Source organism: Pteronotus mesoamericanus, unplaced genomic scaffold (assembly GCF_021234165.1).
Source record: "Pteronotus mesoamericanus isolate MK-2021 breed Mesoamerican mustached bat unplaced genomic scaffold, CSHL_Meso_final contig_2, whole genome shotgun sequence".
In the NCBI taxonomy this organism is placed as follows: domain Eukaryota; kingdom Metazoa; phylum Chordata; class Mammalia; order Chiroptera; family Mormoopidae; genus Pteronotus; species Pteronotus mesoamericanus.
The window spans coordinates 22,701,490-22,722,410 of record NW_026555084.1 but is presented as its reverse complement, the minus strand read 5'-3'; positions in this window follow the sequence as shown (position 1 = coordinate 22,722,410).

Genomic DNA, 20,921 nt, shown 5'->3' with positions numbered 1-20,921 from the left:
CTGGCGGCATCATTCAGGCTTTACTTGTACCTCAGTTTCAGTAAATTTGCGTAATTCTTTGAGGTGACCACCCTCTGGACCCCGCAAAGTGGATTTTGTTTAGTTTGTTTAAGCAAACTCTCCTCACCCCTGACATGTGGAGAACTTCCACCTGCTATAACACACAAATAGAGAAGATAATTTTATTTTTATTGTTAGCAGTACTGAAGGGGAAGAGCAAGCCAGCTAGAGTTCTTTCCCTCATGGCCAAGAGTACTGGGCCTGTCATGTAGTAGGTACTTATGTTGATAAATAAACAGTATTCAGTTTGCCAATAATATCCAAAAAGTAAGTGTAAGTTACATGAATCTTTTTAAAAGATGTAAAACTATAGAAAAGGAAGGTGCAGTGATCCTTAAATGATCACATTCTTAGCAAGGCTGTGAGCTGACCTTTGGTCTCCTCCCATACAGTCTGCTTCAGCCGTAATGAATTTGTTTAGTTTCTCAAATGTATTCAGCTCTTTCTCACAGATTGCTTGTTACTTCCAACCAGTGTATGTATGCTTAGCTCTCGCAGTTGTTCATGACTTCCTCTTTGAAATGCTCTCTGACTTTCTGACCTGCTGTCTCTACTTTGAGTTCACAGTAAATGTTTCCTCACTCTTAGCTTGGTTTCATAATTGATGTTAGTGTCTGTGTCACAAGCCTAAGAAATCTTTTGCTCACCATTCTCGGTAGTGGCTGGAACCACTAGTGCTGGGTCTGCGGGTTTACAAAAACTGTAAACAGGAGATGATAGAGCAGCACAAAACCAGTAATTCCAAAGCTTTTTTTAGCCTAACACACCATACCCAAAATTATGGGTACGAGAATCAAGAAAAATTGAGGGACCTAGTATATAAAATAACCTATTTACAAAAATCCTGTTAAAAAGCCAGCTAATCAGAGAGCTAAAAAAAGACACAGAGGAAGTCTTTAGAATAAGATATGATATGTTCTCATGTTTTTAAACTTTAAAGACAATTTATAAATTCCCAAGAAGGATATGTTAGGATGGAAGGCTAAGCATGACTTCTGGCTTTGACTGTTTACAAAGTGGGATAGCCTTCATGTAAGCAAGAGAATTTTGTTTTTTGATCCTTTGTCTGATACTTAGCAAAAGTGATTTCTCAGTCTGAAGCGGAAAGAAAACATTTAAATAACTTAGGGAGCTGAAGTGTCTTGTGAAAAAGAATCACAATTACAAAAATCACTGTAAAAAGCAGTGAAATGCAAATAAGAAGTTACCAGCAAGGGAAAGATTAGTAATAGGAAGAGAAATCGGGGTACCGGAAGTGGCTAGAAGGTCCGCAGAGGCACTATAGCCATTCTTTAAAAAAAAGGTGGGCAACATGAAAAGCACTAAGGAAACTTAATTTTTTTCTGACTATATAGCTTGCCTTACTAAAACTTTCAGATATACAAAAGAATATGAGTATAAGTAACAAATGCCTATTATTCCAGCCAAATTGTTCCTTCTATCCAAATTTTGTCTGCCTGCTGTTACTGTACAACTTAGTGTGAAAATCTTGATGTACAACTCGATGAGTTTATAGCATTTATGTAAACATGACTGAGCTCAAGATGTAGAACATTTCCATTATTCCAGAAGGCTCTCCTTGTGCCTCTTCCAGTCAGTATTCAAAGACTCACTTTGGCTGTTTTTGAACCTCATATAAATGGAATCATACAGTGCGAAGTCTGTTGAGTCTGGCTTCTTTGACTCATCTTTGTCTGTAGGATTCATCTACGTTGTTGCGCACAGTATTTTGTTTCGTTTTTTATTGCAGGGCCATTTTCTGTTATGTAACGATACCCTAATCTGCTCTGCCCTTGAAGAACAGATGGATAGTTTTTAGTTTGGGGTTATAAATAAAACTGCTTTGAATGTTGTTATACATGTCTTTGGTGGATTTATGCACTCATTTCACCTCAAAAGATAAATACTGGGTCATAAAGTAAATACTGCCAAAGTCACGAGTATATTATATACTTTCAGAAGCTTCATTGTTTTAGCTTTTACACATAGGTCTCTGATACAGTGTGGATTATAAGGATGAGGATCAAGGTTCATTTCTCCACTCGCACAAGAATATTATACAAAGAACTCAAAAAGAGTCTGGAAAGATCTATTCAAAGGTCAGGGTTTACAAGCTGGAAACACAAGTAGGCAGTACCCAGGGTGTTTTGAAGAAGAAAGAAAAGCTAAGAGCTTTTAGAGCAAAAAATACATTCTTGAGAAGACTCAGTCCTGCTTCTTAGCCTCTGGATTTGTCCAAGATTGTAATCATCTCGATGACTGTTGGTCTATATCATGGATGTGTCAGGCGGTCTGGATATGTGAAAAATCTTTTGTGCTCCTTTAGTGGGTAATCAGGACTCTCTGGAGGTTTGAGGTGGGGTGTGTGTGTGTGTGTGTGTGTGTGTAAGTAAAAAGGAAATTGGGATTGTGCTGAATATGTAGCTTTGAAATTTTTCTTACACTTAATACTATATAATACTTCAAAACCAAATTTAAATGACTGCAAAAGAACTACTGTGTAGGTGTACTATAATTTAACTCTTTTATTGGATATTAGGTTGTGTTTTTTTTCTTTTTCCTGTTTTGTTTTGCTCTGTCTTTTATGTTACAGTCTCTCCCCAAATGCCTAATAATCTTCTTTGTCCATTCATTTATGGATAAGGTAATAAAAAGTCATTTAGAAGTTCCGTGTGTATGGGCTTTACTGTGGGGTGACTGGGTGAGTCATTTCTTGAAATCTCCTCAACTGTGAGTATCAATAATTTTTTTCCAGGGGAAAATTTTCCAGTGTGCTACCTGCAGGTTCAATGCCAGGCTACCGGCTATCTTGTAATTTTAAAAATAATAACTTTGAAAATAGTGTTCTTTCCTGCATTTCTACTTTGATGAGGTGTTTTATAGTGATCTTATCTCCATGGACCGCTTTCCAAAAGCGTAGCTTCTGCTTTTCTCATGGTACTGTTGAGTATCTGCGGCTCCTTTGACTCGGAGCATGGCTTGAATGGGATCGGAGGCTCGCAGTGGTCATTCAGTATAATCTATTAATGGATCTTGGCTGCTGCTCAATTTGAGCCATCTCTTTTTGGAGCTCTGATTTGTCTTTAATGCTACAATTTTCACTGTCTACATTTCATTTGATCCTCATAGTAGGACTTACGTTTCACCTCACCAACTTTGTAAGGGAAAAGATTCCTGTTACGAAGTTTAGTATCGTACCTTAAATGTGAAGCTCTTTTGTGTTGTGGTTAGGCTAAGTGGCTTGAAGACTGTGTTTTACTCCTGTCCCGAGCTTGGGAACAATTGATTCCTCTGGGGGAAGTCCTGCTTTTCAAAAGGACTTTGATCTCAGCACAGATGCTGCTTCTGTGGCTTTGGCTGTTCTCTTTCTCTTACTGCCTTTTTCTTCTTGTTTAGAGGAAACCAAAAATAGATCCAGACTTTTATTCCTTTAACATAACTGTGTCTTAGGGACACAGGGACAGAATGCGTGTTCGGGGGTTGGGGGGTGGGTGGCGGGCGGGAGAGTCATGGCAACTGGAGCATCTGTATGGCTTATGCTCTTTAAAGCGCCGCTGTCAGTAGCACAGGGGGTTTTCCCTCCCTAGACATTAAACGATTCCTCAGGCAGAGGGAGAAATGTGCGCACCAGAAGTGAGGGGGAAACATGATTGAGAGAGAAGCAGGGAAGACACATACATTCGGGACAGTCTGGAGAGTGCCAGGGAGAGAGAACGACACAGGGTAATGAGGAATAGGTCCAAATAGATGGATCAAGAAACGTCATGAAATATTGAGGTCTGAGGCTGTAATAGTTTTACACGCTTTGTTCTTTTTTTCCTTCTCACTGCTCCTTGTTCTGAGAAAAACAATACCTTCCAAGAAATATAGTTCCAGTCTTTGCTAGAGTGAGGATAAATCATTACTACAGGGTCTTGTTGGACTAATCAAGTTATACTCCCGTTTTGGTGAAATTAGGTCAGTCTGAAGGACCCCTCCCCCAATACACACAATCAGTTTCAGGAGAGAGTAGGCTATGGTGGTTGTGTTCTACTTCTGTGACTTAAAAAGCAAATAATGGAATGACCATAGAGGGGCCAATGAAACTGATTTCCGTGTTAACCAGGGCTCACTCAGTTTAACACAGGTTTTCCAAAGCCTTCTCGGTAGGAGAGAGGAAATAGAGTATTGGTCAGCAATTACGTAGGCTCAAGTTCATGTGACAATTCCAGCGTTAGTCACAATGAACCTTTGCATTAGGGTAAAGTCATTTGCAGGTCAGAGTGTGATGCCATGTTAGCACAGACCAGGGAGCTGAGAAGGGAAAGAATACTAGTTCTTTCTTCGTAAAAGATCTAGGCCTGTCAGAGCCCTGGGAAAGTAAGAGTCTCTAAAATGGGGGACAGAGTTCAACTGTGGTCAAAATAGAGACTCGTAGGCCATTCTAATTCTATATTAAAAAGTTTTCTGTGATCATCTCCCTCAAATGACACTCTCCCCACTCCCTCCTCCTCCTACTGGGTTTAAGCCGCTACTCCTAACCCAGCAGTCTGTTTACCACCTTTTCTAAAAATCACAGTCTTTATTATTATTATTATTATTTTTAGCCAGTTGCCCAAGAGGAGTATGAGCTCTATTCATCTCTGTACTCCCACCGCTTAGCACAATGTCAGGCGCAGTCAGCACTGAATGCTGTGTGCTCGGTAGGATGTCCCTCAGAAAGGTTCTTTAGCTTACCTTACTGTTGGCTCCTAGGACTGGAAATTCTCCAGAGACAGTTTGGTTTAGGGTGGGTTTCAGTCTGATTTCTGAGCTGTTATAAAGTCATTTGGAGTCCCGTTGCTTTCCTGCTTTCCGCTCTGCCTTCTTCAAGTGCCTACTTCATCTTAAGACTGGCTCCCTCAGATCTGCACATTAGCTGTTAGCAATTTTGTAGGACATGTCCTTGCTGGCCTTCCTGTGTGCCTGTGTTAAGGGGAAAGGAAAGCTGGAAGTGTGTTAGGAGAGCTTGGGGAAGCTTTTAACTAATCAAACCTCTTCAGACCCAATCCCAGCGGCTTAATCCTGGATTCCTTTGACTCAACCTTGAAGCAAAAGGAAGGGTGACGTGGGTTGACTCGGGTTAGATTGGGCTCTCCCTGGAGCCGGTGCAGAATGAGCTTCCCTGAAGTACATGAACTGCAGGAAGAGTAGATGGCTGCCTAACTGGAAATCTGACTACTGTTACAAAGGGGAATATGGCTGTTGTGTGGGCAGCCAGCAAAGTCTGCTGTTATTTTAATGCAGATTTTTCTGGGAACCCTTACTTTATGGCTATTCTGTTCTTATAGAGTCACTTATTAATTTATTGATTGCATGTTATTAAACAGAATTAAGTAAAATTCAGTAAATACTAAATTTAGTATTTAGTAATGTTCAAAATAATAAATTTTCAGTATGAGACTCTTCCCTCTATTAACTTACTATTTAGTTGGGGATAGAAGACACTCGAATAGGTAAAAAGTGAAATGCAATGCAAGAGATGGCTAACAGTACAAGGCCGCAAGATGGCAGGGATCACAGCGCTCATCCAGCAAATGGACTTTGCATTCCCCAGCAGCGCATTTGCTCTGGAAGTCATTATGTCAGGCACTGTGGCGGTTACAGAGATGATAGAAGAGAGATGCTGGCCCCTCAGACTTTGGAAGCCCAATCAAGAGAATTTTTATCAGGCTTGGAGGCTGGGAAGCAGTGGCCTTCCTCACAGAAGCAAAGCCACTGAGAACAGGAATCTGTAAACACAGGCAGGGGATCCTGGGGAGCCCTCCAGCGCCCTGGGAGCCTGACTGGTCAGGGGAGACACCGGCGTCCTCCACAGACAGCTCTGCCCTCTATCCGGTGACGACAGAGCCCACTGTTCAGCTGCTCAGAGCTATGGGTCTCGGGAGGCAACTAGATCGCCTCAGTGCCCAGGGCGGTGGCGGCCGTTGCACCCTTTGGTCGGTCGCTGCCAGCAGTGCTGCTGTGACCCCAAGTGGCCCAACCCTGTTTATTGGAGGATTGCTAGTACTGGGTCAGTAAGCGCTGAACTGACAGAATTAGTGCCCTTAAACTTGCTGCCTTCTCCTTAGCTATCCAGTCACACATATGGACATTTCAGAGAATTAGGAAACAAAATAATATCCCATTCTTCATTCGACACATTTACTGAGGGGCCTGCCTTGTGCCAGGCACTATGCTGAGCTCTAGGATCATGGTGATGATTCAGAATTGACCCGACCCCTGCTGTCCCAGCCTACAGTCTGGTGGGGAAGGCAGACGAAGGCAAATAAACGGATACATAAGACATTTGCCTATTGTGATGGTGAGAAGGAAACAAAATGGGCAGAGCTGAAGATTTGCAAGAGGGTTGAGATACCTTTAAGACACTTTGTAAATGATCTATTGGGTTGAAATTTTTTTCCTAATGATTTCCACTGATTAAATGCAAATAATTTGTATTGTTTGTCTCTTAGGTACATTCTGCAGGTCCCTAATGAACGAAGGGAACCCACCACCGTACCCGGGCCCCGGTCCGACAGCCCCATACCCACCTTATCCGCAACCACCAATGGGGCCTGAGGCCTATCCCCCAGGACCGATGGGAGGACCTTACCCACCTCCTCAGGGGTACCCCTACCAAGGATACCCACAGTATGGCTGGCAAGGTGGACCTCAGGAGCCTCCGAAAACCACAGGTACTGTGAACAGGCTGTGTGTAGGTGCATATTTGGGTGTGTGTGCACAGTCCCATGTCACCAAAGGAAGTGTTCACCTGTTTTCTTTGGCAGAGAAGAAACTCTGGCCTTTGTGTGCCATGGTTGACATACTCAAAGCTTGGTGACTGCGTAGGTCGGCTTCTTATTCCTGAGAAGGACTTCTTTCTCAGGAAACCTGAGTCAGTTCTGTCTGCTTCCTTCCTTTCTCTTGTTGCCTCTGGGGCCGATGACTTCCTGGCCGACATGTTTGCTGAGGGCACTTCCTAGAGCGCTGGTGGGAGAAGTACCAGCTGGGTTCTTGTTCTTACCATCAGTTTTGTTTTTCAGGTTTAGCCTGTTGGGATTATTTTATCAGCTTGTTGACCCTCAAGTCATCCTCTTGCCCCTGCTATTGGGATTGGTTTCTTTTACTGATGTTTTCATTCTTTTTAACCCGCTGGCTGAGTTTTCAGCTAGCACATGAGTCCCTGTGTGCTGGAACAGTGCTACTCAAAGTCCGCTCTGCAGACTGGTGCCGGTCCGGGAACAGCTGCTGGGCCGTGGGAAGACAAGTACAGAGAGTGAGAGTAAACACTGAACACCCTTCAGAACAATTTGACATTTCTTTGACATTCAAGCATTTTACAAAAAGCATCAGTCTGTGAAGGGTTAGAAAGGAAACCTCTTGAGAAGCACTGTACTAGATGTCTTAGTAACTACTATGACTGTCGTAGTCTTTTGGTTTGCAAAATAGTTGCTCTCTTTAGTGCTTTCAGCTTAGTTCTTCCTGAGTGTGTGTTATGCGCCATGTGGTCTCCTAAGAGCTTTATATACATCAACATTTAATCCTTGCAACAATCCAATGAGGTTATTCCCATGTTCCAGGGAAGTATTTGAGGCACAGAGTGGAGTGATGATTCGCCCAAGGTCGCCCAGGTAGAAGTGGCAGATCCCAGAACTGAACTCCGATAGTATGGCTTAAACAATCTGTACCTGTAACTTCTTGCTGTGCTCACGTCCCTCTCCTGTCTTTTCTGACCCACATTCATCTGAATATAGGGTCTTAGGCTGTCTGGGATTTTCCTATAGCTTAACCCCTTACTAATCAAAAGAAATAACAGGACTGATTTTACTCCAGGATTTGAGGAGTCTTTAGAATGGGTGGGTGCCCTGGAAGAGGAACATGTTTAAGAGGGATTTTACACCCAATATGGAAAAGACAATACTTTTATAGTGTCAAATCAGGGGCTGTGCTAAGATTGAATAGTTTTGAATACCTTTTAAAGATTTGGTTCATCTTGAAGGAAAACTTTTACAATCCAAGATTCTGTTTCGCCTTGGGTTTCGGGAACCCTGCTCGGAAGAGCGTGGGAAGTATAATCGGTATAATCAAAGTAGTTGTCATCCAAGTCCGTGACCTCATAGGGGAATTTCCTGAAAATAAATCTCAGTTCTGGGTTTCTTGCTTCAAGACAAGGTAATCCTGTGATGAATGAAGGCAGGCAGACCAAAAAGACCACATAAGGTATGATTCCATTAATGAGAAATTCAAGAACAAGCCAAACTAATCAATGGTAATGAAGATCAGAATAGTATTTACTCCTGGTTAATGAGTCGGGGGTGAGGGTGGGGTTGGTTATTGGCTGGGAATGGCACAAGGGATCTTTCTGGGTTATTAAGAATATTCTTTTCTTTAATCTGGGTGTAAACATTCTTCAAGCTGCACACTTACTATCTGTGCACTCTCCTATATGTTATATGTTGATAAAAAGAAAAGTCATTCCAGCATCTGAGTTTCCCAGCAGGCTCGGCCCAGTGCCTGCCTGCTGTCACTCTCACCTGGAGCCCTCACGGCCTGTGGTGTGTAGGCCATTTCTGCACCTGCGTTGTTTGTACTGACAACTGGCATCCAGGATTTGGAACTTTATGGAGCTTGTGTTTCCTTAAATGCTTCCTAGGCTTGGTAGACTTTGTCCCCTCATGTGGAATATACAAATTTCATCTTCTTTCTTTACCTTTGGTGTAATGTAAGTATTATGTCAGCCTTTTTGAGACAATAATATTTTAATTCTTTTAGGATTAAAAGGCTATGTTCATCATGATTTCATAAATACCGTTCAAAGCTGTTTAATGTCCTTTCCTACAGGAGTTTTTTTCTGTTATCAGCTTGTGAATTGTTAACTGCCCTGACCCATTCTGCATCCAGACAGGGCAGGTGACACCAGATGGTCAAGTTCCTCTCTCAGCTGGTGTCCAGGTTCTGTGAATGGGACCTTGTTATTCCCTCTCTAAGGGATGTACCCTTTAGGGACCCATTTCATTCCTTGCTCTTTTTGTTGCTTCTGGGATCCCCAATCAAAATCATTCTGGGGGCTTGTGTTCTGTGTCGTGTCTCTGAGCTTTCTGTGGAAATGTAAGATGTTTTTCTCCAACTGGATGGTTTCAGATTTATTTACTACTGCGCATACCATGTCTCAAGCTGCAGTTCAAGTGTGTAGTTCATTCTGTTAACAGTTGAACCCTAGGTAGAAGCAACTTCTTTGTCAAAGGAGGGAGGGTCTTCTTAGCTGTGCTAATTGGTGTCTGGTAATTAGCAAAGACTTACTTAATAAAGGTTGTGTTGAATAGATGGGTAGGTAGGTGGGTAGATGGCAAACTGAAGCAGAACTTTCTTTGGTAGTCTGTTTATGGTTCAAAGTTCATTTTCCAGAGATTGTAATTAAGAAAAGCCTTTGTTTTTCCTCAGGAAACTAGCTTTTTGGAAACTGTGTGATTGCAAGCAGCAGGTGATTGTGGGAATAAGACTTTCCAGAGAGCAGTATGTCAGGGGTCTCCTGGGGTGATTTTTAATAATAATAATAACAACTATAACAACTAGTATTTCTTGAGCACCATGCCTGGTATTAGCCTTATGCAGTCTCCACAACAACCTAGTAGCATTAGTCGTATGTTACAGAAGTGGAATCTGAGACTCAGACAGATTGTGTTTCAGTTAGCTGTAGTATGGGATATCCCCCCAAAACTGAGTGGCTTAAGGCAACAATGATTTCTTATTCCTTATGATTCTGTGAGTTGGCTTCATGTGCTCTCTCCTGGGGTCACTTGCATGACTTAATGCAGCTGTCAGCTTGGCTGGGGCTGGAATGTCCAAGATGGCCTCACCCACATGACTAGGGTCTTGGTTTGCTTCCATGAGGCCTCATTCTACACATAGTCTTTCAGCTAGTCTGAGCTTCTTTATGGGGCAGCCAGCTTCCAAGAGCGTGAGAGAGGAAGCTGCCAGGCTTTTAAAGGCTAGGCCCAGAGCTGGCAGCGCTCTGTTCAAAGCAAGTCACAGGGCTGCCCGGATTCAGTCGGAGAGGAAATAGATCTCATCTCCCCACCCTTTTTTAAAAGAACAACTTTATTGAGATATAATTTACATATCATATAAATTACCCTCTTAAAGTATGTAATCTAGGGGTTTTCAGTATCCTTACAGAGTTGTACAGCTATCTTCACTGTCCAGTTCCAGAACATCTTCGCCACAAACCCGGTACCCTAGCAATTGCTCCCCTTTCCCTTAACCCTCCCCCTTCATTAATCTACTTCTATCTCTATGGATTTGCCTGTTCTAGACATATCTTATGAATGGAATCGTATAATAATATACGGTCTTTTGTGACCAACTTCTTTCACTTAGTGTGATGTTTTCAAGGTTCATCCATGTTGTAGTGTGTATCGGTACTTCATTCTTTCATATGCCACAGAATATTTAACTGTATGGACATGCTACATTTTAATTTACCCATTTATTAGTTGATAGATCTTTGAGTTTCTATTTTTTTGTTATTATGAATAAACAATGGCTCTTATAAACATTTGTGTAAAATGGCTCCATCCAAAAGGATTGGCATGTGAATACAGGGCGAGAGGAATTGTGGATGACCTCTTTGCAGAGAGTGCACAACGTTCCACTCTTTGCTCTCAACAGTTCACTTCTCCTTCATGTGCAAAATATACCTACCCCCCTCCAGGACCACCAGATGTCTCATCCAACAACTGCCCCGGCTTGCAGTCCAGGCTGTCCTCAGTTAAGTGCTGTGTATGTAGGTAAGGCCTCTAACCTGCCATGCTGCTCCCTTCGCTCCCCAGCCCTCATTCCCATTCTGCCCCAACCTACAGGTTCCTGGAGGTCAGACAGAGTATCATGTCCTCCATGAAGCTTTCCCTTGCGTGTATTCCACACCCCCAGGGGAAGTTACCACTCCCAAGTGCTTTGGCTGCACCCTATACAGCCTTCTTTCAAGGCACCTCCTCTCTCCATAATCAGTTAGTTTTCGGGTTCTGTCTAGCTTACCTCCTTAATGTCTGGATTCAGTCATCCTTGCCCTTGATGTCTTAGTTTAGGTTTTCACCATTAGTTTTAGTCGAGACTCTTAAGGCTGCAACGGACAGAACTTCAGCCTTAAATATCAACCAACAACTGAGGGTCACAAAGAGGCCTGAGAAGAGTCTCCAGAATGATAGATGGTGACCGAAACAGATGAAAACAGGGACTATGAGGGAACAGAGACCATGCAAGGAGCAAAAACTCTGCTACAAAAAGGAAAAAAAAAATCTCTTAACATTCTTTGACATACCTTACTGAAATAAGAGTAGGGATGCTGTCTAAAAAGGAACTCAGGAAAGAGAAGCACTTGGCCAAGAAGAATGTAAAACGAACCTCAGCCCAAGAATTAGGTCCAAAAGACCCATTTGGACAACCAAATCTTGCCAAACTGGAATTTCAAGCTTTCTGCCACAGGTGGAACTTGACATATGTTTTGGCTATCTATTGCTACATAACAAACAACCCCAAATCTTAGAGATTCTATAATTTGGATAGGGCTTGGTAGGAAAGCTTCATCTCTTCTCCCCAAGGCACATCCTGGGGCTGGAACATAGACGATAACCAGTGTACTGGGTCGAGTATGTGTATTTTCTACCCTCAAATGAGATTTAATTGGCTTTATATTTGTATCATGTCCAATGCAATACAGAGGAAGAAACCATGAGGCTTCAGAAGGGAGAGAGGGAGGGGGGCGTGATTTGCGGAGAGGGGTCAGGAGAGACCCCTGCTGAGACGCAGTTAATCCTGCTCAGTTAATCCCGCTCCTGTCCCGACCAGCCCTGGGCTTCTCCACTCCCATTGGCTTTGTCTGAGCCTCTCACTACCCTTGGAGGTTTAATTCAAGTTCAATATAGTCTGTCAGCGGTTTCAGTGTCAGTGAAATCTCGTACTTCTGGTTCATATAACAAGACACTGTTCTTTCAAATCAAAAAGAGAGGGGCCTGGCACTCCTCTTTCCCACTCCCCGCAGGCCTTTCGGGGCGCCTAGCCCGGGCCTCCTCACAGCGCGGCAGCCTCGGGTAGCTGGAGTGCAAAAGCGAAAGCTGCCAGGCCTTTCTTTAAAAAATAAAAAAAGAAACAGAAAACTTTTTACTGAACTTCTAATTTGGAAACAATTTCAGACGTACAAAGGCATGGCAGAAATAGTACAAAGGACTCTGTATACTTTTCACCCAGATTTCCCCAAACCTTACATAACCGCAGTGTAATGATCTGCCAGGCGGCACTGCCCGCCCTCAGAAGCCTTAGAACCGCACCTCCATCGCTCTGTCGTTGGTCAGAGCAGCTGCGGGTTGACCTAGAATGTATTCCAGGGGAGGGGAAAGAGACTTCACTCGTTGATGGGGGAGTGGCAACGCCACCTTGCCAAATGGCGTCCGGGTTGGGGGAACCCTACCACATGCCCCAGTAGTGATGGGTGAACTCCTGTTTGGTGAAGAAGAGGTTTTTTAATTCTGTCACCAAAATTAAAATGACTCCCGCTCGTGCCTTGAATCATCAGAAGTGGGAGAGCCCTCAGATGACCAGGCAGGTTAATCACCCCGCCAGGCTCTGGCAGACATCACTAGTCAGTTGTGGCTCTTTCTGCTCAGCCTAAATGTGGCTTCAGCCACGAGGAATGGGCTTGAATTGTTAGGCAAGAGGAAACCATTTTACTGTTCCAGCTAGGCTCACCCCTTCTTTTTAGATACAGTCAAAGAACGGTGAAGCCCAGAGCTGTTTAGTGACTTTTGGCTGGGACATAAGTCCTGATTCCAAGCTAACTGTGGTTTCCTCACGATGCCTTCTGCTGTAATCGGGCACAGACTCCACAGCAACGACCAAACGCCCACCAAAGGACAGTGCTTTCTTTTCAGCGTGTTCCCTCACCTGTCTCCCGGTTCCCCCAAAACCCCACAATTGGTCATTACAGCAGGGCACCGGTTTCCTAGTAAACAGAGATAAGTGAAGTGTGATCAAGCTGAATTCAAACCCCCTTAACACGAGGGCCTGGCAGGCTACTAAACCTCCCTGGTTTGGAGTGTGCCTGCCTCCCCTGTGAGTTTCTCCAAGGCGGTTTCTTGTCTTCTTCGTCTCTGCGTCCGGAGCCCCTAGGACGGCGCTGACACGTGTACATGCTCATCAAGTGTGTTGGATGAATGGAAGTAGCACCACTTCAAAAGGTGGCTGTGACTGCACATGAGGTGTCTGGTCCCCTTCTCCTGTGAGACCCTTCCCTTACTGTATAACTTTTTTGAGTCCAGATATTGGGGTTTTCCAGATAATACTCTTCTGAGTATCGATCTAAAATAAAATAAATTCTACTTCAACAGAGTCCTTGGGGTGCCCCCATGGAGATCAGAAACGCAACTGGCTTCCGCCTGGGTTTCTAAGCCTGTAGATTGGGAACAAAAAGTGACCCAATTATGGCTCTTTGTAATTTGAAGAAGCAAAAACAGAGTGCCTGTTCCAAGAGTGGCCCTGCTGGGCCACTGCCCAACCAGTAAGCAGTTAGAAGTGACCTCTCCTTTAGCCCACAGTCACAGATGGGGGGAGGGATGATAGAATGGCCTGTTTCTTCCTCTGCACACTTTCTGGGTGTCTGCACGCATCAGTCAGCCTGAGTATAGAAGAGGAAGGAATCTAACGGTCTAGTATCTCTGGCTAACTAGACTGAGGTATGGAATTACAGCTTGGCTTGTTTGAGCCTTTTATGCCTTTCTTCATCAGAAACTCTGATCAGGCATTTTTATTGCCCTAGGAAGCCTTTCTAGCATAAAGTCCAGCTCAGTACCTTCTTTCTTTGCCAGGTATCAGATGACAGAATGTCCCAGCAAGGGCGCTGCATGGTGCCACCAAAAGCCACATTGGCTTGGGAATCTAGGTATAGTTTCTCCAGGTCTCTGGGCTTCTGTTCTCTTATCTGTGAAACCGGGATTACAGGAATGCGGTGAAAAATAAAGTAATATGCCTTGTATAGTTATGACACCTTGACAGGCATAGGGGACATTAGTACTGTTTCTCAGGCCACAAAAATTTTCCCAATTTTTGCTTGTGGGTGGATGGGGGTGGTGAAGACAGGAAGCTCTCATGGGAAAGATGGGGAAGACAGTGACTGAGAGTCATTCCTGCCCTGCCCTGAGTATTCCCACTGGCCTGAGGCAGCCCCAGAGTCATCTCACCTGCAGTCACAGACACGCAACTGGTCTCCCTCCTCTCACTCTTGCCCCCTGCCATCCTCTACCCAGACCTGCTAATAGCTTCCCATGTCACTCAGATTAAAAGCCAGAATTTTCACGGTGACTAGCATGCCCCAGCACCTGATGCTTCAAAAGGCCAAAACTCAGAACCTCAAAGTTTGAAGTAAGGAAAAGTTTACTGACTGAGAAGGCGGAAGATGGGCGACTTAATAGTGCCTCCAGTCCGTCTTGCTTGCTGAACTAGATAAGGGTTTGTAAGAGGTTAGGGGGATCCAGGATGCAGAAGCGCTTGGTCTGGCACGATTTAATTGGAGGACCCTGGCACTTGGCCACCTGTCGTAAGTGCATTAGCACTGGGTCTTCCTGGACAGCAGACCCTTCACTTCTGAAAGGGTTCCGGTGTCCAGATTTCATTTACATTCTGGTCCTTTGGTTCCATGTATATGTGGGGCAGGGCAGGGGAGCGCGGAGGGGGCGAGGAGTGGCAAGGCTTTGGTTCCAGGTGAGCTGAAGGTCAAAGTTCTCTTCTCTGCTCATGCTTCTGCTGCATGCCATGCAGTTTTGGTGTGTCTGGAAAACAACTCGGTATTTTGTTAAACAGAATAGAGCCATTGTGAGCTATTTCTGCGGTTACACCCGCATGCTCTGCGCCACCTTCCCAGGCAGCCCTGTTCACTCCACCGGCCCCACTCCCACTGCCGCGCCTTCGTACTTGCCATTCCCCTTCCCTATGCCTTTTGCTTGTCTCAGAAACTTAGGCAGCGCCTGTCCTCTCTTGGTCCTTGCTCAGCTGTCACCTAGTCAGAAAAGCCCTCCGTCCACCTCCCCGCGCCCTCTGCCCCATTTAATGGAACAGCCCCACTTGGCTCTCTCCGTCCTGCTCTCCCCACCTCATCTCCCTGCTTCACGTACGGTTTAGGTGTCCTTGACTGCCTTTTTCCTCCTGCTGGAACCTAAGCTTCTTGAAGGCAGGCGCTTTTGTATGTTACTCCATTACTCGATTCCAAGCAGTGGCTGAATGGTTGAGGGCCCCACCCCAGCACCCTCTGCCTGCACAGGTATCCTGTGAGGCTTTCTCCTTCAGGCCTTACCCTGGGTTCCTTTTCCTCCCCATCCCCTCTGTCAGAGTCCTGGCAGCGGCCCGGAGGAGGTGCCGCTAACTGCGGTTTGCTGAGGGTCCGGCCTGGTGCTGAACACCGTACATCCTTCCCCATGTAACTGGCCTGGCCGCCCTATGGGGCGGGTCTTATTAAAGAAGGGAGTTCGCCCAAGGTCAGAGCTGGGCAGTGGCAGATGGGCCTGGGCCAGCATCTTTAAGACTTTTACCAGCCCTGTCAGAATTGAAAAACTTCTGGTTTTGCACCCTGTAAGTGGGTCTGGACACAAATACTGTTTGCTGTGAGAAAAGAGAGACGATCCAGTGGCCACAAGGAGGGAAGTGTCCAGAGAGGGGGGAAGAAGAAGGAACAAGGAAGGAGCAGGAGACGGAGAGTGCGCAGCTCCCAGACCCAGCACAGTAACTGGTGGGTATTAGGGCGTCCAGGGAGATTGACCGAAAGAATAAATCCCCAGGGCCTGTGCAGATAAAAGCACTGAGCCTGGGGACAATTGGGAGAGGTGGCCGGATCTAGCCTGAACTTGGCCCTTCAGCTGGGAGAAGACAGACTGCTTATGGGCTCCTCTGGGGATTTGTGACTCTTAACAAGGGCCCTGGCATCAGCTATTTCTCTCAGCCTTTCCCTACCCTGGAGAGGGCAGAGGCTGTCATGATTCACTGAGCTTAGAACTCGCTGACCCTTGCTGTGGAGGGGGAACTCCTCCGTCTTACTTTCCGCAGGGTTTTGTTGACTTCCATGGTGTTTGGAGGCTTTGCTACCGGCCTCGGTGCCCCTGTTATAGGTCAGAGGTTTTAGTTGGGAGCGGCTTCTCACCTAACCCTTGGGAGTGGCAGCGTAAAAAGCTCTATGTGTTAAGGGTTCAAACATTTCTTTTGCCCTCCTTCATAGATTTTTTTATTATCACAATACAGATCAACATTTCAAAAGGCTTTCAGATTCTGTTTAGTTCCTCAGCCTCGTCAGGCTTCTCCTCCACGGGACTTTTGCAGGTGGTATTTTCTCTGTGTGGCTTAGAAGTTTTTTTATACCTCTCTTGGCTCAGTAGTAGTACCTCCTATTAATCCTTTCTATCTCACTCGTGTGTCACTTAGGTGACGAGTGGCACTTCCACCGCCGAGTCTGGGCCAGCTTTCCTGTCCTGCAGAGTGCAACCTGGGTTCATCACTTTACAGTCTTGGCTCTTGTATAGAATTAAGGTCTTCCCTGCTGTCTGAAAGCTCCTTGATAGCAAAGACCTTGTCTAATTTGACTGACCACTTGATTCTCTGGTAACTATTTGTTGAGTAATTAAAGATGAAGAAGAGTTTAGAGATATGCAAGAGAGGACAGGGCAAGATTCTGGAATAAGCCTTTTTCAAGTTGTTAAACTCTGCACTTAAATTTGCAGGAAACACTGCACTATTTCTCCCTCCCTCGTGTTACTCGTTTCTGGGGGGTCTGGGGTCTGAGCGGACTGTGCACTGTGTATCGGGTTGGGGCACTGCTGCAATGCTGGCAGTCACAGTGGGTCATCAGAACCCATGTTACCAAACTGAAGGGGTCCGTTTGCCTGTGCACATCCAAGCTCTGTAAAATGCAAACCCAAGTTTGCAGCAAAGTAGGTTTCTTAGTTAAGGAAATGGTGCTGAGTCTGGAGACACAGACAAGCTAGTGCTCTAAAATCTGGCTCCTGCACGGGGGCAGGTTATGCATGGGGAAAATTATTAATTATGGTGAAGAAGGGAGTTGTGGTCGTGGGTTCTACTGATTGGTTGGGGCAAGGGTAGGGAGTAGTTGATCATTATGTCAGGTGCTGATGTCAGCCGTGGTACTAGTTCTGTCTAGTTCCATGAGGGTGTAGTCTCATTTCATGGGCGAGGGGCTTAAACACAACTGAAGTCAAAATATTATCTGTAGTTGGATGGAACTCTGTTTCTGTGGTCTATAGATCTGAGTCCTTGTTCTTAAGACAGTTTGATGCTGACCAGAATCTGATGTCCTAAGGGCTTAGTGATTAAAGAAGGGAGTAGGCGGGCAGAAATGGGAAAGGGTGACGTTAAAGAAACGGAGTTCCCGCATAGGTACACCACGAGGTAAAGCTTTGGGTCATTCTTTCCTCCACTGAATGCTGGCCCTTACTCTTTCTCTGAAACATAGTAATAACACTCATTGAAATTTTTTAAAAATTCCCCTCATAGTCCAAATACCCCATCATCTCGAATCACTTTTGTGTTCTTATTCCTAGGCAGTTCCTCCTTCCACGAACCTGTCGCTTGTGCCCGGCTGCCACCACAGTGTAGATACCATTGTCTCTTCTACGCGCCCCCCCCCCCCCACACTTTGTTTGTCACAAGCAACTTTCCTATAGGACAGGTTTCTCAACCTCAACACTAATGACATTTGAGCTGAGTAATGCCTTTTTCCTGGGGGAGGGGCTGTCCGGTGCATTGTAGGAGGTTTCGCAGCATCCCTTGCCTCTACCCACTGAATGCCAGTAGTATCTGCTCATTTGTGACTATCAGAAATGTCTCCAGCCCTGACTGGTGTGGTTCAATTGATTGCGCATCGTCCCACAAAGCAAAAGGTAGCTGGTTCAATTCCTAGTCACAGGGAGGCACAAGCTTGGATTGCAGGCCTGGTCCCTGGTCTGGGTACATGCCAGAGGCAACTGACCAGTGTTTCTCTCCTCTTTCTCCCTCCTTTCCCCTCTCTCTAAGAATAAACAAAATATATTTTTTTAAATGTCTCCAGACATGACTAGATGCCCCCAAGGGGCCCAAATCACCTTCCTTTGAGAACCACTGCTGTAGAGTTTTTATAATGAAAAATGTAAGCTGGCATTGCTTTTGAGTCCAGTGGAGGGAAAGGTCTTCCTAATCGCCTTCATCAGCAGCTGAAAAATACATGACGTTTTCCGGTGGCCTGCCCAGGAAGCAGGCTCCGGGAACTTGGGACTATAAAGAACTACCTCTCAGCTCTGGCTGAACAGGCTTTGTTTCTGAGCCTCTTTGCAGGGACTGGAGAATCTGGGTGTTTGATACCAATGCCTGGATTAAAACTAGCAGAAAAGAAGGGTTTGAGACTAATGGTCCAAGTTTTTAACATTTAATATTAACTTTTAGTCACTAGTTAATAAATACTAACTGAATAATAGAGCTAATTCTTATCAAGTAGTTACTGTGTGTTAGGTGCTTTTATATCTTCTCCACCCTCTGAGGTAGGTCTTGTCTTATCCCTGTCCTCGCAGTGGAGAAGCTGAAGCATAGAAGGTCTGACTTGTTCATGATCACACAGCCAGGAAGTGGCGGCGCTGAGACTCATTCCCACCAGCTCGGCCCCAAAGCCCGTGCCTCTAAACAGCTGTCACGTACTGAGCTCCTATTAATGTGCTGTTGCAGGGCTGAGAGCACTCTGGGCAGGGCTTCGATCCTTGCAATAGTCCTTCAGGGTAAGTGGGATTATCCCAGACTTCACAGATGTGGAACCAGAGTCTTAGAGAAGCTACATTGCCTTGCCCATGTTCCCCCAGGTGTCTGACCCAAAGCTCGACATGCTTCCATGTGTCATGTGGCCTCCCATGAATGAGTAAAAACATTTTATAACTTCATCTTCCTTTTTCCCTGGGAATCACCACTCACTCATTGAATAATTGTTAAGTACCAGTGAAGTGCTTTCTGTAATTGAGTACCAGGCACTATATCTGTTACCATTTCTAATTGGATCTTATTCAGGTGCCCCGTGTACACTATCTCATATAACCTGTACAGCAGTCCTGGTGGTTTCCCATTTTCGAGAAGAGGAGACTGAGGTTCAGAGAGATGAATTAATTTGCCTAAAGTCAAGTAGTAACTTGCTGAGCCATGAATTGAACCCAGGTCCAACTGATTTCAAATAGTATTCTTTTATGCTCTTTTGTATTCCATTAGGAAATGTCCTTAAAATACTTCAGAATTAGCGATAACAAGCATTGCTCACAGCAGTAAGGAAGGCCGCCTCTGTGAGTAAGATGAGTTCTCTCTGGGGACACTCATCGGCAACTCCCTTTCTTTTCACAAAAGCAAATGAGATTGGTCTTCAGTGAATGCACTGGGCTCTTAGCACCAACTTCGACTCTCAGTCCACGTACTTGGGGCCTCAGGCTTCAATTTGACAGGTCTGCTTGGGTAGGCCCAGGGCTTCGATGAACTGCACTGGGTCTCGGGGACCTGAGGGTTGCGAGGACACTGGCAGATTGTAGGCCCCTAAAGGTGGCCTCGGATTTTTCCATCTTCTCAGAGAGACACACGATCTGCTCTAATCAAATACTTTATGCAAAACACTCTTTTGTTTTTCAAAAACCGTGGCCTGCCCAGCACTCAGGGGTAATGGAGTGTGAAAAGGCAGCCACTCTCTGCGGATCCGGTGTATGCTGGCCCGTGGGATGTGCTAGTCTGGAGCAGGCTGGGTTGGCCAGGCCTGGCTGGCCTGGGGAAACGGAAGGTGCTGGAAGTCTTGCCCTGCTCCCAGGCTGGCTGGCTTCATCGTCCTTAGCCCCCTTCCATCCAGGGGCAGCCTGGGTTTTCTGCTCTAATGCTACTTTTACTCAGTCTCAAAACATGACATACACATTCCCTTCTCTTCTCAAATAAGCTTTTAAAAGTTAGGTAGCTGTGAACAATGAGGAAATTGGTTTCGTGGGCCAGAGAAAGAAGACCGCTTCGGGTGAAAGGCATCTAGGGAAACTGGAAGGTGCGGCTGGGCTAGAGTAGGTCAGTCTCTAGGATTGGAGCCAAGGCTGTGGCGCTGGCCTCTCCCTGGGAGTGTGGGGTCACTTAGGGTGGTGGAGACCTTTCCTAGGACTTACCCTTCCAAAAATTAAGGAGGCATTAGCTGTGCCAGAGGGGCCTGTGCGCAGGTGGCGTGGCACAGCGCCCATAGGCACCAGGCTTCTGCTTCCCAGCGGTCAGTGTGGTTAGCCACACGGGGAAGAATCTTTATTCTGCTTATGTTGTGGCTCCCCAGAGCTGAGATGCTCGAAAAAGCAGGACATGCACGACACAGGATGACTGTAACCCAAATGCTAACAATGAAGATGGGGAGGATCGGCGACTGTATGAGGGCTTAGCCCAGGCATAACACGGGTGTGGTGACCAAGTCCGGCACAGTTGGGGGCCGGGGGGTGGCTTCCCCGTACCCCAACTTAGTGCCACTCTACCCCAGGCTGCGACTCCTGGGTCACCTGGGTTCTCACACACAGGAGAAGGGGCTCGCTTTTCAAAGAACTTTTTAAATTACGGAAACATGTCTTTCTTGTAGAAACTAAATAACACCCATAATTTTGCTATTCAGAGATAGTTGTCAGCATTTTGGAATAAATCTTTTGGTGTGTGGTTAGTTTGTTTGTGATGCAGCCCCTTTTTGAAATTCAACTAGTTTGTTAATCTCTGTCAAGGGGATATATTTGCAGCTAATATCATGCTACATTAAAGTGTTGCTGATCAGTTTTTGTTTTATTCTTCATTTTAAATTCATCAAGCCT